Below are 16,360 nucleotides of genomic sequence, written 5' to 3'. Positions count from 1 at the left end.
GGATGCAGTAAAAGGTGGAAACAACCCCAAAGTCCATCGGGAGATGACTGGATAAACAAAATGTGGTATGACATAATATTATTCAGCCTTAAAAAAGAAGGAGATTCTGACACAGGCTATGACATGGATGAACCTTGAAAGCATTGGTGTTAAGTGAAGCAAGCCAGTCACAGAAGGACAACTATTGTATGATTCCCCTTGTATTAGGCATCTAGAATAATCAAATTTATTGAGACGTGGAGTAGCAGGGTGGTTGCCAGGGACTGAAAGGGGAAAGAGGAATGGGCACTTGTTTGATGAGTACAGTTTCAGGTTGTGATGATGAGAAAGTCCTGGAAATGGATAGTGTTGATGGCTGCACAGCACTATGCATGTACTTAACATCACTGAATTGTGGCCCTTAAAATGGTGAAGATGGTAAATTTGATGTTACGTATAATTTACCACAATAAAATTGCAAAAAATTATTTCAGGAAGTACACTAGAGAAAAAAAGGCAACCATGAAGGATTGGGCTGTGTGTCAGAGACAAACACTATTTCATGGTACAGGAGGAATTTGAGAGGCAGAAGTTCCCAGATCATTGAGAATGAGTACAAGCTGACATTGTACAGAAGTTGAAATTGACAATGTAAAAGTGTAATTCAGAAAAAGAAAAAAGCTGAAAAAAAGAGGAAGTTTTCAAAGGAATAGAGTGCTTAAGTTTTTACACATCGAAAACATAAAAGAGAACAGATTTCCATTGAACGTGACCCACATAAGATTTGCATACAGACACCACAAATTCTTACTTAATGAGGATTTAATTATTGGTCAAAAAAATAAAAGAAAACGAGTTAGAAAATTATTCTAATTAAAGTCATAACTTGAACAGATCAGAAGAAATCCCTACAACTTCATATTCTTCCCTGAATGAAGATTTAATTATGATCATGAAATGTCACTTACACACAAAAAGGCTCACAGGCAGTTACTAGACTGGAACAAAAAGGCTGAATAAACAGCAAACAATTGATAGTATTCTACAAAGACAACCAAATGCGGAACATTGACAGAGATAGAGAATATCAGCATGATGTTCTTGAAAACAAAGCATAACAGGGATTTTGTGGTACAATATTTACTGAAAAAAGATTTTCTAAGTTCAGTAGAAGTAATTTAATGCTAGAATGGCTAAACATGTAAGATGGAAAAGAAATTGTGAAACAAATTTTCACCATTTAGAATGGAGAATTTAATATATCATTATTGATTTAATAGGTAATTAAGTAGGACAAAATACCATATAAAAATTTAAAAAAGAACATATTGCTCAGTTCAGTCAGATTGTGGCAGGGACAAAAATTGTGTTGAACAACTAAAATTTATTGTATATGTTGTTGAACCAGAGACTTCTCAAAACAAGGAGGTTGAAATGAGTATTTCATTGATTTTTATACCTGTTGCAAAGAGTACATTTTTAAAAAATAACTGAAGAACTGAAAAATCTTGAGACATTTGGCATTAATTTAAAAGACAGGGGAAGGCAGTCTAGGGCAATGGCCCTGACATGTTTGGTGAAGACAAAGTCTGCAAAAACCAGACTTTTGTCTGAAATATTCAGAGCCCTTCTTTGTGCCTAACTAAATTTTAATTGTGTATAGTTAGAATTTGTTACTAGGAGACGTGGCTTTGACCATGCCAATTACAATTACATTCAGGAGGAACAATTCAGAGGTTAAGCATGATAATCTCTGGATTATCTCTGTGTAAAATGGTGTAAAAATGGCATATCTTGAAGAAAGTCATATCAAATTTGATCTTGCAACCACTCTCAGATAACATGATTGGGACATGTTGTGAAAGCAATTAGATTTAATTTAGATAAGAAGCAAGATCCATTACAAAAGATAGAGCAGCAGAAAATTCTCAAATAGAATGAATTATGGACTTTGGTAGAAAAAGAAATGAATATTAAATTTGTACTCCCATCAATTTTTAGTATTTAGAACTGATGTTTCCAAAAGGTTACAAGAAACCCCAAAAGATCAAGTTACTTACTCATATTAAAAAGGGCTAAAAATAGTTTAAAAACTTCTAGAGAAAAGTTTTTTCTAAATCAAAATGATATGAGAAATATGCACTATAATGATATTGCAATAGATACAAGGAAATTAAAATAAGGAAACAAAAATATTTCAATGACTGAGGGACAAGATTTATGTGTCAAATAATTTTGAAACTACTACAGAGACTATTTACTGAGCATTATAGATAAGGCAGAGTCACAAATGAAGATCGATATGAAAACACTAAGTATTATAATGTAATCATATTTTTGGTTTTATAAAATCTGAGCATTGATAAATTTTAGTAGAACTTAAATGTAGTATGGATGTAGATATTCCTTAACAAGATGATGAAAATCAAAAGTGAATTTGGTGCCTTTCTTTCTTGCTGTGGAAGGGGATCAGAATATATCACCCCAAAGTATGCCACTTTGGGCATCAGGATTATTTTGAGCTGAAGGCAATTAAGAAGCAGCAAACTCAGAAGAGGCCCTTTGCCCTCCCCCCATCTGCCTAAAAGCAGGACATAAATTTCCCTTTGTGAAGGTGTTCCCTCTCTCCTATCCTGCCCCAGATGGAGAAAAACTCTTATCAATGGAGACAGAAAGTTGGCACCTGAGACGGAGCTGCACAAACGGACCTAACCCAAATAACCTCATCTTCCATTAGTTTCTGCTATATGTTTACTTTCCCACAATTTACCACCCGTAGAAGTCCAAGACCCTTCTCCTTTGGTCACTTCTCCACAGTTTCTCACCCTCTGTTGAAAGGGCACATAAGCTCCCTTCCCTCTCCTCCTGAGTTTAACTGCTACTTTAGTCTACACTTACTTTCTATGAAACGCTCTGTGCCTGTACGGATAAAAACATCAAATAAAATCTGTATGGGGGCACCTGGGTGGTGCAGTCGGTTGAGCTTTGACTCTTGGTTTTGGCTCAGGTCTGATCTCAGGTTCGTGGGATCAAGTCCAGCATTGGGCTCCCGGCTCAGCAGGATTCTGCTTGAGTTTCTCTCTCCCTTTCCCTCAGCCCCTCTCCCCCTCAAATAAATAAATAAATCTTGAAAAAAATCTGTATGCCTTTTCTCCTGTTAATCTGTCCTCCAGTGGTTGAATTCGAAGGTCCCAGCTGCAGAACCTAACAGGGTAGGGAAAAGTTTTTCCTCCCCTACACTATGTGGTGGTTTTGCCAGTGATTAATCTATTGTCTCTTGGCTCCAAATCTACTCTTTGGTGTTTGGCCTTGTGATGCTGGAGCTAGAACGCTTCGAACCACTTTTCTGCTTTTGCAGTGGTTCTGATCATCTTCGCCATTAGGGGTTGTCAGAGGGAGGCGGGAAGGCTGGGGGAGACAGACAGGACTTGCTCCTGGCTGTTTCCTTCCTCTTCTGATGGGAGGCACTCCAGGCTTCTTCACCCCAGCAGCAACACTTCCTCCCAGCTGAGGCCAGTGTGCAGTTAACACTTGGAGAAGCAGCCTTCTGACACCCCATTTCTGATACACCGGCACTGTTCAAATACATGGTATGATTTTTGCTTCCTGACTGGGTTCTGACTGATAAGGAAAAGTATTGAAAACATTTTGAAAAAAATATCTTTCATACTTTGACTGGCGGGTGGTCTGTGTCTAGGCAGCTTGTGTAGGGAACCTGTCTTGGGAGAGGAATAGTTGAGGTCCTGGAGGCACTAGTGTCACTCGCTGCAAGACAGAGTCAGAAGACCCAGTTCACAGGGCTGTTTGTGTGAATTTAGCAAAAGAACCAATACCGGCGTATGCTGTTCCTGCTGCATTCCTTGTGGTCTTGCAGGGATACTGCAGATCTGTTTCTCTCCCTCTACCTCCAACCTTGGTGCTAGGAGCCCTTTCCAGACAGACTGGCCCATTGCTCAGCTCCATTGTCCTAAAATTAATCCCCCTCCCCATGTCTCTTTTTCTCTTGGAATCTGTGGACACTGAGCTGGTTTGGCCTCTGGTATTGCTTTAGTTTCTGCAGTAGCTTTCTCCTGACCTGCATTTTTTAGGTGTGTACTTCTTTGCCAACCTGATCTTTATGCTTATGACTTTGTGGGAATTCTTTTATAACCTCTTGATGTTATGCCTTTTGGTTTTCTAGCTCTACATGTGTTTATTCTTTTAAAGTAGTATATTTCTCCCATTTCAAGGGATTTTGAATTAGAGTGATGTTCTTAGTTCAGTATTTTAATCCAATCTTATCTGTACTTCTTTATAATTGTTTTTTCCCCAAAGTGTCTATAAATGGGTTTTACTTTTATAATCAGAAGAAAAGATAGATTCCCCCAAAGATTATGTTACTTTCCTTGTAAACTATTAATCCCTCAGAAGTATAAACTTTTAGTTACTTCAGAAGGAAATATAACTATTATAATTCATGAAATCTCCAGGGGCAACACATTACAACTTAATTTCTTATATGGTGTTTTATTTATTTTGTAATTGCACAGATAAATAATGTATGAAAATGAAATGGCAGTTATGATCATCGTATCAGTGGAAATATTATGAAAGTCATTTGACTCAATTCAAGGCTGACAAGAACTTATGTACATTTAAAAATTTACTTATCTAGTTATCTTTTAATGTTTTGGCTCAGAATCTCCAGAGATTTTCAGGAACTAAATTAAAATAACATTTCTCTGAAATAAACTGAAAGTGGATGAGATGTTTGCAAATGTAACATGTACATATTGCAAGTATTTGTGAACACAACATGTAGATATTATGTAGATATTCATGATTCCTCAAGCACGAGTGCTCAACAGGTAACTGTCATCACTTTGACAATGCTTACCGAATGCCTGCTGCATGTCAGGTGTTCTAGTCCTGTGAGTACAATGGATAAAGTAGGTATGGTCTCTAGTCCCCATGGGACTTTTACTCTTGTGGGGAATAAGGATTTGTAGGCAGGCATTTATCATATAGTTTGCCAAATACTAGGATGAGATAAATCCAGGGAGATCAGAAAACTCAGAGGAGGAAAACTTCAGTCTTGAGTATCAGGGAATAGTAGATGGTGACATAAAGAACTAATAATAAAGAAACTGATGAAAGGCAGATAACAGAGGCACATCCTCTTTGCTTCAGCCTCTTGTATATACCGTGGCCTCTGCCGGGAGTCCTACAGCAGTCATACTAGGTGGTACCTCCTGAAGCAGTCATGTTTTGAGGTGCCAGTACTTGTCACATGTCCTTCTCTGTGATGCGTCCATTCCTTTGGTCCCATAACCATGCTTGTACTGTGTCATCTCCATCTTTTCTTCCTTTCGTCTCCCTCTTCCCTCCTCCTCTCCCCCAGCCCCATACCTGATTGCAACCAAGGTGGACCCTTGTTATCCACACTGGACATTAACCAACCACAGTGTGTCTTCTTGATCTCTCTAGAGCATTTGAAGTAAGAGGCACAGCAACTCTACTGAAGCACTGTCTGTTGAATGAATAAACTAATTACTGCTCAACTTGATCCATAGGAACCAAGTTAAAGTACATTTTTGGAGCTTTCAGAACAATGTTCTTAATCTTCTTATGAAACCTTGTAGAATTTTCCTTTATCAAGTATATTAAGATTATATATTAAAAATGTTGGTTGGGGCACCTGGGTGGCTCATTCGTTTAGTGTCTGCCTTTGGCTCAGGTCATGATCCCAAGGTCCTGGGATCAAGCCCCGCATCGGGCTCCCCACTCAGCGGGAAGCCTGTTTCTCCCTCTCCCACTCCCCCTGCTTGTGCTCCCTCTCTCTCTGTGTCTCTCTCTGTCAAATAAATAAAAATAAAATCTTAAAAAAAAATGATGGTAAGTGTAACCATATTATTCAATATGATTAAGTTGCCACAATGTGTTAGTTCCTCCTACCAAATCATAAACTGTCAGTATAGGCACTGATGTATTTAAAAGCAGACATTTGTGTTCCAATTTGGTTTGAACCAAAGATTTGTCAGGTAATCTAAAATTAAATTGAAATAATTTTAATTTAATGTTGATCTATAATATATGCTTTTTAAATAGGACTTGAAGGGAGGAGTGCTATTTTTAGTGATATCTATATTGTTTGTTGTGATATCTATAGTGAAATGGTGTTGTAGATTTTTATTTCAGAGTTAAAAAAATCAGGTTGTTGAGAGGTGATGTTGCAGAATGTACCAGTTAGCTATTGCCAAAATCCTCTGCATAACAAACAGTTTCAAAACTCAGTGGATAACAATAATTAGTCTCAAGGACCTGAGGGTGGGCTAAGGGGGGTGGTTAATATGGGCTGGCTTGGATTAGAATGACTTGGCTCCTCTCTACATGTCTCTTGTCCTTTTCCTGGGACTAATGCTCACCTAGGTGTGTTCTGCTTAGAGGTAAAGCAAGCAAGTGCGCGCTTGTAAGGCCTCTTGAAGTCAAGGTTCAGAAAGAATACCCAGTCACTTCTGCCTCCACCAACTGTCCAAAGCAAGTCTTATGACCACATCCATAGGTGAGAGGAAGGGAAGTATGGCACCACACACTGAGAGGACACTGCAAAGTTTTATGGAAAAGGCCATGTATACAAAGAGGGATGAATGAGAAGGGACGGTGTGCTATAATCTATGCACAGAAACTACCGAGTTATTCACCAAACTTTCCTTTTCTTCCTAGTGCCTACAGCTAGACCATAATTCCTTGCATCTCATGTAGTGAGATCTGGCTGAATGACCAAGTTCTTGCCAATGGAATGTGAGCAGAAATGACTTGACGCATAAGAATGTCTACTTCCCTATGTTATTTCTCATTCTTTGGTTTGATGCAGACAAGGCAGGACAATTTGAAAGTCAAGTAGTAAACACAGTCAGAAGCATAGGATGAAGGAGGCTGTGTCTGTTCGGTATCTCCTATTTGGACTTCGTCTGAGAGAAATAACCTTTTATTGTGTTGGAGTCATTACTCATTTGGACTTGTTTGTTACCGCAGCTAGAATTACCTTAAATGATACATATGACATACATATGTCTATCTATATCTGTATCTCTATCTCTCTATCTCTCTATCTATCTATCTATCTAGAGAGAGACAGAGAGAGAGAGAGAGAGAGAGAAAAGCCCTTATAGTGCCTCCAGAGTTAACTTTGATTCCTTCAGGGCAGCTTCTCTACATATCCCTCAGTCAGGGAGGAAATGCCTTGATTATCCTGAGGCTGGAAAGATATTCTTCCCAGTCACCAGGGCAGGACTGAGCAGGAACAACACTTTAGTGACCAGAACAAGTCCCTGCAAATAGATCAGGGATGGAAATGTCTTTTAGTGTCAGGCCTTTTTTTTGGCATCCTTCTCTTCTTGGTTCCATTGGACTCCTTTAGCGGGAATGAAGGAGGAAGAATATTTGAGAAGAAGGTTTTCTTTTTTTAAGATTTTATTTATTTATTTGACAGATAGAGACACAGCGAGAGAGGGAACACAAGCAGGGGGAGTGCAGAGGGAGAAGCAGGCTTCTTGCCGAGCCGGGAGCCCAGTGCGGGGCTCGATCCCAGGACCCTGGGACCATGACCTGAGCTTAAGGCAGACCCTTAACGACTGAGCCACCCAGGTGCCCCTGAGAAGAAGGTTTTGGGTGTGGTTTTCATCTCGCTACATGAGCTGAGGCTTGCCAGGCTGTGCCCAAGGCCAAGGCCAAACGCACTCCAAGAATCCTCCTCTCCTAGTAAAACACCAGGTATGCTTCATTTAGAATTTAGAATGTCTATTTTGTTTTAGAGTTTAGTTTTAGGCATGTAATCCATTATAAGTTTTAAAACATAATCCACTTGGGCATATCATCTTCAAAAGTCATAAAAAGCCTCTTTAATTTTTTTATTTGGAACAATTTTGCCTCATAAAGAAGCATCCTGAATTTACAAGAGATGATAGCATTCTACCTCATCCATCACGTAATTCCTCCCCTACAGCTTCTAACATCAGAAATGCTACTTCCTCCAAACTTTTCCATAGATTCCATTCTCTCTTTAGTAACAAGTAGAATGTATCCATTACATCAGTGAACCTGCGGGTAAACATTTGGACATCACCTCATTTTATGAGTTAGAGAAAATGCCTAATTATCCAGTTTACTAGATATTCACCAATACCTCCTTGGCCCTCAAGAGATATAGAAGAAAAAGAGATTACTATTAGAGACGAAAATAGCTTCATCCTAGACAGAGTAGCAATTAGAATTTTTATCTCTAGGCCATTTGGGTTATTATTATAATTCCCTTTCTGTCCAAAAATTCCTCAATTCTGGTGGGTTTGTCCTTACAGTTAATAATAATAGCTAACATTTGTTGAACACTTACTGGGCCTCAGGCATTTAATGTACATTTGCTCATTTCATTCTCAGAAATATCCTGTGAGATAGACGCTGTGATCCCTACTGTATAGATGAGGAAACGGAGGCATGGCTGGTAAGAGATCCAGCCATGGTTTGAGGCCAGACAGTATGACTCCAGAAGCTGAGCTCTTCTCTGCTATTCTACATGGGAATAACTAAGTTGTATGGTTTCCAAGATTGATTAGTCTTTTGCTATACAAGCATGATGAACTCTGTTGAGAATCTCCAATGACTTTGTCTTGGCTGATTTGAAGCTGTCAGGTAGATGAGAAAGGCCACTTTTTAAGGCCTCTTTCCTTTTCCATATAATAAATGCTGCTAATTTGTAGCAAACATTTCTAACTTCTTTAATAGGCCCATGGAAAGCTAGATCCTGATATTATCCAGCTGTACATAGCCTCACGGGTCACAACATTTACTGCTGACATCAGGTATTTTTAATCTATATTCCATGGGAACATGGTGAGTACTCAGTGGGAACCATCCAGAATGTTGGTTGTACTGGTTGTTAAAATCATGACATAACAATAGGTAAATAGCTATTGCCCCAACAACCCCTTCACCCCAGACCCTTCTCTGATATTTCCATCTCTTTGTACCATCCATCAGTGGAGGGGTTAGTGTCTGACACAGTGGGGTGCTTCCTAGATATGCTTTGCTCTGTGGCTGGTGTCCCTTGCTCTGGACCTCCATTAATTCATCTACACAGTGGAAAAAGCAACACTTGCTCTGCCTTTGTCACTGGGCTGAGGGGAGGATCATGGGGGAAACATGGCTGAAAACTTTCTTTCCATACCAACAAATACAAAAACCAGGGAATGTCACCATGTGGGAGAGCCTCACTTCCTACCAGGCAGGGGACAGTAAACGTCCTCTGGGTCTGCTAGTGTTCCTCAAGGAATGGCTGGGGTTCTGGAATTTTTTTTTCACACATAGAATTAAGTGTTAAATGTTTTTGTGAAGTTTCTAATGCTTTCTATATTTAAGTTCTTGTAGAGTATATGATTTTTTACCTTAGTTCCTTTCTCTTCTTTTTTTCCCTTCTAAATTAAACTCTCATTTTCACTCATTCTAAAATGTAATCAGAGCGTGTGCCAGAAAATTTATAGCATATAGGTAGGAAATTGAAGGTTAAAAAGCCTATTCTGTGTGCTAATTGTACTTTGAGAAACAATGTAAAAATGAAAGGGCAGATTTAAAATTTATTTCAAAATTCAAACTTACCACCCTAATATTTACTCATTGTTCAACTCTTCTTTCGGTTACCTTCTTTCCAACAGCATAGATCTTTATTTTGTTTATAAGCGTATGTTAGTTTTCAAATTATTTTCTTTGTTAACATTATTAGCACATTACCACTTTGCTTGAAGTTTCACAATATTTTTAAAGATTTTATTTATTTATTTGAGAGACAGAGTGGGAGAAGAGTGGGGTGAGGGGCAGAGGGAGAAGCAGACTCCCTGCCAAAGACAGACACTTAAACAACTGAGCCATCCAGGTGCCCGAGGTTTCACAATTTTTAAAACACAGATTTTAACGTTGAACATTTTCTCTCTGTGATAGCTGATCTTTTTTTTTTTTTTTCTCTTTTAAACAGCTTTATTGAGGGGCGCCTGGGTAGCTCAGTCGTTAAGCGTCTGCCTTTGGCTCAGGTCATGATCCCAGGGTCCTGGGATCGAGCCCTGCATCAGGCTCCCTGCTCCGCGGGAAGCCTGCTTCTCCCTCTCCCGCTCCCCCTGCTTGTGTTCCCTCTCTTGCTGTCTCTGTCTGTCAAATAAATAAATAAATAAATAAAATCTTCAAAAAAAATAAAAAAATAAACAGCTTTATTGAGGTAAATTCACATAGCATACAGTTTACCCATTTAAAGTGTGCAATTCAATGGCGTTTAATATATTCACAGAGCTGTACAATCATTATCAAAGCCAATTTTAGAACATTTTCCTAACGCCCCAAAGAACCCCATACCTTTTAGCAACCACCCCTCATCTCTCCCCAGTGCTGTCTCTGCCACCTCACCCCAGCTCTAGACAACTACTAATCTATATTTTGTCTTTATAGATTTCCCTATTCTGGACATTTTGCATAAATGGAATCATACAATATCTACTCATTTGTGAATGGTTTCTTTCACTTGTCATAATGTTTTCATGATTTCTATGACATCTTTTTGATAAGAGATCTTGTATGGTCTTTGGATAGCAACTATGTTTTGTTGCTCTATGTATGTTTCTATATAGTGCCTCACCAAATAGACCATAAACACTTAGGGACTATTTTGACATCTGTGGTTTTGTATGCCCAGAACAGCATTGCCTTTCGCTGGAAAATGCTCCTTCCAATCCTGGTGTTGGGGGAGCAATGGAAGAGGTTCTTATATAGGCCCTTTCTCCCAGGGGTCAGTCTGGGGATGGACAGCTGACCCTGCTGATCCTTCCCTGGAATTTTAGAACTGAGAATGGAGACATGGGATTCTGTGGTCTTTGGAGATGGGGTTTAGGTGGTCATGTCTGCTGCTATGTGGAAGAAGGTTGTAGGAGAGAATGGAACCTTACACAAAAAGGTAAGCCATTTGGACACCTGGCAGCATTCACATTTCTGACTCTATTTATCTCTGAGGTCCACCTGCATCCCTGACCTTCCTATATGGTCTCTAAGGCACACTATTATACATTTCAACATATTCTGGCAGCAAGTATTTAGATATGGGAATTATCACTGCACCTAAAGTATCTTGGGAGGGTTCAAAATTATGGGTCACCTGTCTCTGGAAATATCATTTTAATGGATAATCATGACCTACATTAATTGATATTAAGTTTTAGATCCTAGGTATTTTGTATTAGTTCAAGATGTCTTCCATGAGCGAATTCAAGTTCTCAGTTCACATTAATGATATATCACCAAATTTTGTGGGTATTTTTTTGATCATTAAAAAATGTATTACATAGGCACATGCCTATATAAAACACAATCAGATTTTTTTCCTCCACATTTCACTGGTTTGAATGAATGGAGGTTCTTTCTCATTTGGACTTGTTTAGTTATCATGAATAAGTAATTGAAAATAGAAGACAGGAAGAAATCTTAGGCATGCAGAGTATTTTTCTACTTTAAATGTACATTTTAGCATTTTGTGCATGCGCTGAGTATTTAAAAAAAAACCCCTGAAATGCAGAATTAATATATTACTACTTTGTAATATTACATCTATCTCTTTGCTGTTTAAAGAAAAGGTTTGGGTCTTAACACCTTAAATTTTATGAGACTATAAATATTCTTATTTATTCAGATGCACATAAAAGGCAAACTCTAAGAAAAAAGTCGTGACCCCTTTTACTACTCTTTTTTCTGTGTGGGTGTGTATTGCAGAAAGGAAGACTTGGCATTTATAACAATTCTGCGTGTTTGGTGGAGATTCCTGGACTTTTTTAATGCCCCCGCACCCCAACCTCCAGTGACCTATATTCCTGTTTGCAGACACACTTTAATATCAGTTCTTTTTACTAACTGATGAAACAGCTACTTGAGCAAAGCTCTGAAGGACAAAGATAAAAGAAAGAAAACTACAGGTCTAGGGAGGGAGGATGGAGAAGAGAATATGATGGGTCAGGAAGAAGGGGTGGGATCTGAACCAGGTTTCAGACGAGCTGGAGAGTGGGATTCCTTGGGCAGGTGCAAGAGGCAGGTGGTGCTGGTCCCAGCAGGAAAGAGGTCCTGGATGTGGCAGTGGGTCTGAGTAGCTGTGGTGAGCTGCAGGCCTGTGGTGGATGATGGGGTCTACATTGGGGGAGAATCCTATCTCATGAGTTTGCAGTTGGAGAGAAGGTACAGGGCTTCACAGATGTGCAAGTTGTCTCATTCATGTAGAACACGGGGCTCCAGGTGGATTCGTGGTGGTTAGGCAAGACCTAAGGCTGGGAAGATCCAGAGTGCAAACCTCTGAAAGTTCACCGAGCCACACTTATCCCATTGGATAGGCACTTTTCAAGCCATCTTACTTGGAGCACTGCCAAGTGATCATGGAGGCAGAGCTGGCTGGGCTCTGAGCTCTAAACTCTGTTTCAACCATAGAAATTACTTTTATTTGATTTTTGTATGTGTGTGTGTGTGTGTGCATGTGTTGGGGGGGGAGTTGTATGGGATTTGACAGAGAAAAAGCATTCTGTTGCTAAATTATTAAAAAGTTAGAAATCTTTCCTCAGAAGATACTTCTTCAGCCTGACATTAAAAGGAGGCCAAAAGCTGCTCTGGTTGAAGTTAAGCTTGTCTTATGACTGAGAATAGATGGGCTTCCCCCATCTTTCAGGAAAGTCATTTTGGCCCCAGCTTTCAGTGGTCACCAATGTCACAGTGAGCCATGGAAAAGGTACAAGAAGGAAATTTTTCCTGGGAAGAGAAAGGTGAGGTTATAGGAAGTGAAATAAGGAAGGATCACTGGTAGGTTAATGCTCTTCAAGGAGAGGCCACGATTATGTCATTTGACCTCTACCCCAATAGCAGTCAGAGGCTAAGTGTCACCTGGGGCAAATAAGCAAGTTTGCATATCATCTAACAGATGTTTGTGTCCAGGAGGGCGGGTATTTTATTTTACTCAGCTTTTGGTCAGTAGGACTTGCTGGGTGACGGGGCTATAAAAAAGTCAGCTCTGGGGACAGGGAAATGAATTTAGTTTGACTCAGCCAAGAAACCAGACCTAGTAGCTTGATCAAGCTTAATCGATAAATTGATTCAAGTTATGTTTCCATTCTGTGTTGATGAACACATAATTTCTGGATGGGGAGGGAAGAGAGGCCTTTGGAGATCACCCATCCCTATCCTCACCCCTTTACCTCTTGCATGGTGTCCTGCAGGCCCAACCAGCTTGAATGGGGCATCACTCAGAATGAAGGCACTCAGCACCAGTGATTACACAGTGAACTTTTGAAGACTGCAGACCCCTAATTGGGGAAGTCAGAGGACCACCATCATAAGCTTGAGTGTACAAAAAACAAAATAAAACAAAAACAAAAACAAGACCCCCCAAAACAAGCTCTTAGGCCTCACCTAAAATCCACCGAATGAGAATTTTTGAGGGTGGGGCTCAGGAATACACATTTACACAAAACCCCAGAATGTCTTAGGTACTCTAACCCTTGAGAACCATTGCTTTGAGACCTAGAATGGCTCAGATAAGAAGCTTTAAATCTAGAGTGATGTGATTCCACATTGCCCTCCGTGGTGTTATTCTTGACTGAATAACAAAGACCTAGAAATTGTATCGTAGGAGAATTATTGTGTCTCAAGAATTGTTTTACTGGTGGTGGGGTGGGGGATGAATCTCAGGGTAAGATTAACCTGTGACTGCTCCTGGAAGAATAGAGAGGAGGGGAAAGAAATCTCAAGATAGGGAAGAAAGATTAGAAATTGGGGTGCGTGCTTGAGAGGATCCTCTATAAAGAGTTTTTAGTTTTTTTTCCCATGGGAGTCTGGGAACACTTACATTTGACCTCCAGGTTTAATCACTCCCTGGTTAAATCCCGTGCTCTGTGAAGGCTGTTACACACATACAGTGTAGTTTACATGTGGGAAGTTAGGGGCAGAGTAGTAAAGGAAAGAGTGGCTTCCTTAGAACTACCTTGCTGCAGAGGCCAGCATGCCTGAGACAGTGTAAGTTAGCAGCTATAGCTTTCAGAAGTCCAGGCAAGGACCACAGGGTAGTGAGTGGTGCCAAGGCAAGGCAGGGAGGGGAAATTGGCAAGGACAACAGTCATCAATTGTCACTGTCCCTACCCTTGCTCCTATTTTTTTCTTTAACTTCAAACACATTTTTATCTCTACTATTCTTTAAAACTGCTCTTGTGAAGGTCACCAGTGACATCTAAGTTGCCAAATTTAATGGTAAGTTCAAAGGTCTCCTCTTCGACCCATCAGTAGGCATTTGACACAGTTGACCATTTGCTTCTTGAACATCTCATTGTTGACTTCCGGATGAGCATTCAATCTTGGTTTCCCTGCTCCCTCACTGGGTGCTCCCTTAAATCTCTGTTAGTCATTCTTTCTCAATATTGGCATGACCCAGGGCCCATTCCTTGGCCCCTTCATTCAACCCATGGAGAGTGACTCCCAATACATTTATCTCCAACTCCAACCTCTCCCCACTTGTAAATCCAACTGCTGAATGTCCATCTCCAGTGGGATCTGAGATCAGACTAATTTAACATGTCCAAACCACACTTAACTTTCCTCCCTTTGCTGCTCCGAACTTGTTCCTCCTCAGCCTTCCCATGTCTCTAACTCATCCCTGACTCTTCTGTTTCTCTCACAGCCCATATCCAGTCTTGTAATAAACCCTGTTGGCTCTACACCAGCGAAATATACTCAAGATGTGCTCCCCTCTCACCATGACCACCCTGATCCAAACCACTATTATCTCGCACCTGGATTTTTGCAGTAGATCTAGACAATACCTAACTTGCTTGCTGCTTCTACCCTCACCCCCTGTACAGTAAAGGATTAACTCAGCAGTTCCGGGTTGTCCAAACCTTGTACACTTTAAGGTAAAGTTTGCCCTGTCTGGCTTCTGGGAAATAACCTCTATGAGTTTGGAATATCCTGCTTGAAAGAGATTATTTCCCAGGAACCAGACAAGGGCCACAATTTTTTTTTTATTGTGCTAAAAATATACATGAAACTTACCATCTTAATCATTGCGAGGTGTAAAATTGTTATGCAACTATCACCACTATGCATTTCCAGAACTTGTTCATCATCCCAAACTGAAACTCTGTACATATTACACAGTGACACTCCATCCCTCCTCCCTCCAGTCTCTGGCAACTTCTACTCTAGCTCTGTCCCTATGAATTTGCCTATTCTAAGTGCCCCAAGTAAGTGGAATCATACAATATTTGTCTTTTTGTGTCTCGCTTATTTGACGTTAGCATAATGCTTTTGAGCTTCCTCTATGTTGTGCATGTGTCAGAATTTTATTTCTTTTAATGGATTAATTACATTCCATTATATTCACATACTACATTAAAAAGATCTATTCATCTGTTGATTGACATTTAGACTGTATTCACCATTTGGCTGTTGTGAATAACATTGCTGTAAACATTGACATACAAGTATCTGTCTGAATCCCTGTTTTCCATTCTTGTGGTATGTACCTAGGAGTGGAATTGCTGGATCATATGGTAATTCTATGCTTAACTTTTTGAAAAACTGCCAAACTATTTTTCTACAGCAGCTGCACTGTTTCATGTTAACCACCAATTGTAACTGTCATCACTATTGCATGGCGAGGGGGAGGGGTTAATTTCTCTACATACCCACAAATACTTGTTATTTTCAGGATTTTGTGTTTGTTTTTTGTTTTATAATTGCCTTCCTAATGGGCGTGAAGTGGTATTTCATTGTAGCTCAGTCTTTTATCTCATCAACTTGCACATAGATTGACAAAACAGTCCTTGGGACTCTACCTGCTCTCCCTGTTTGTCTTCCTTACTGTTGCATTTGACCATTGTTGTTCATGGATCTTTGTAAAATACCCCTTGTGTTTTATAGATTGTCTTGTTGGTTCCCTGCTCCCTGAACCATCACATCAACACTTTTCTGCCTGGCACAGAGTTTTTGGTCTTCCCAAACTTTGTTCCCTAACTCAGCTCTTCCACAAGGTAAGTGTTCCTTAAAGTTTTGCTGAGTAAGTGAGTCCATGGACTTATTAATCAAGACTCTTTCCTGAGGGAACTTGGAGTCTAGTATATGAGTTAAAAAGGAATAAAAATCAAAACAGAGACCCACATAAAGGAGAACCAGAACAGGGGGGCTTCATGGAAGAGAAGGAGTAGGAATTTGAAGAATGAGTAGGAGCTGGGGGGAAGGGAAAAAGGACCACTGAACAAAGAACACAGTATGTGTTTTCTTTGGCTGAGTCCTAAAGTATACAAGAAGGGAAGGTGTTCTTTTAAAAGGTGGAGAGGCACCAGATTCT

At 39.9% G+C, this 16,360-nt stretch overlaps 1 pseudogene; it reads left to right on the top strand.

Moving 5' to 3' along the window:
• LOC141373671 (protein NipSnap homolog 3A pseudogene) overlaps positions 1-16,360 on the top strand; it is a 172,256-nt pseudogene that overhangs the window by 2,670 nt on the left and 153,226 nt on the right.

The sequence above is a fragment of the Callorhinus ursinus genome, unplaced genomic scaffold (assembly GCF_003265705.2).
Source record: "Callorhinus ursinus isolate GAN/ISIS: 27379988/994484 unplaced genomic scaffold, GSC_fseal_2.0 scaffold11, whole genome shotgun sequence".
NCBI classification, from domain to species: Eukaryota; Metazoa; Chordata; class Mammalia; order Carnivora; family Otariidae; genus Callorhinus; species Callorhinus ursinus.
Note: the sequence above shows the minus strand (reverse complement) of the source record. Positions and strands in the feature narration are given on the sequence as shown.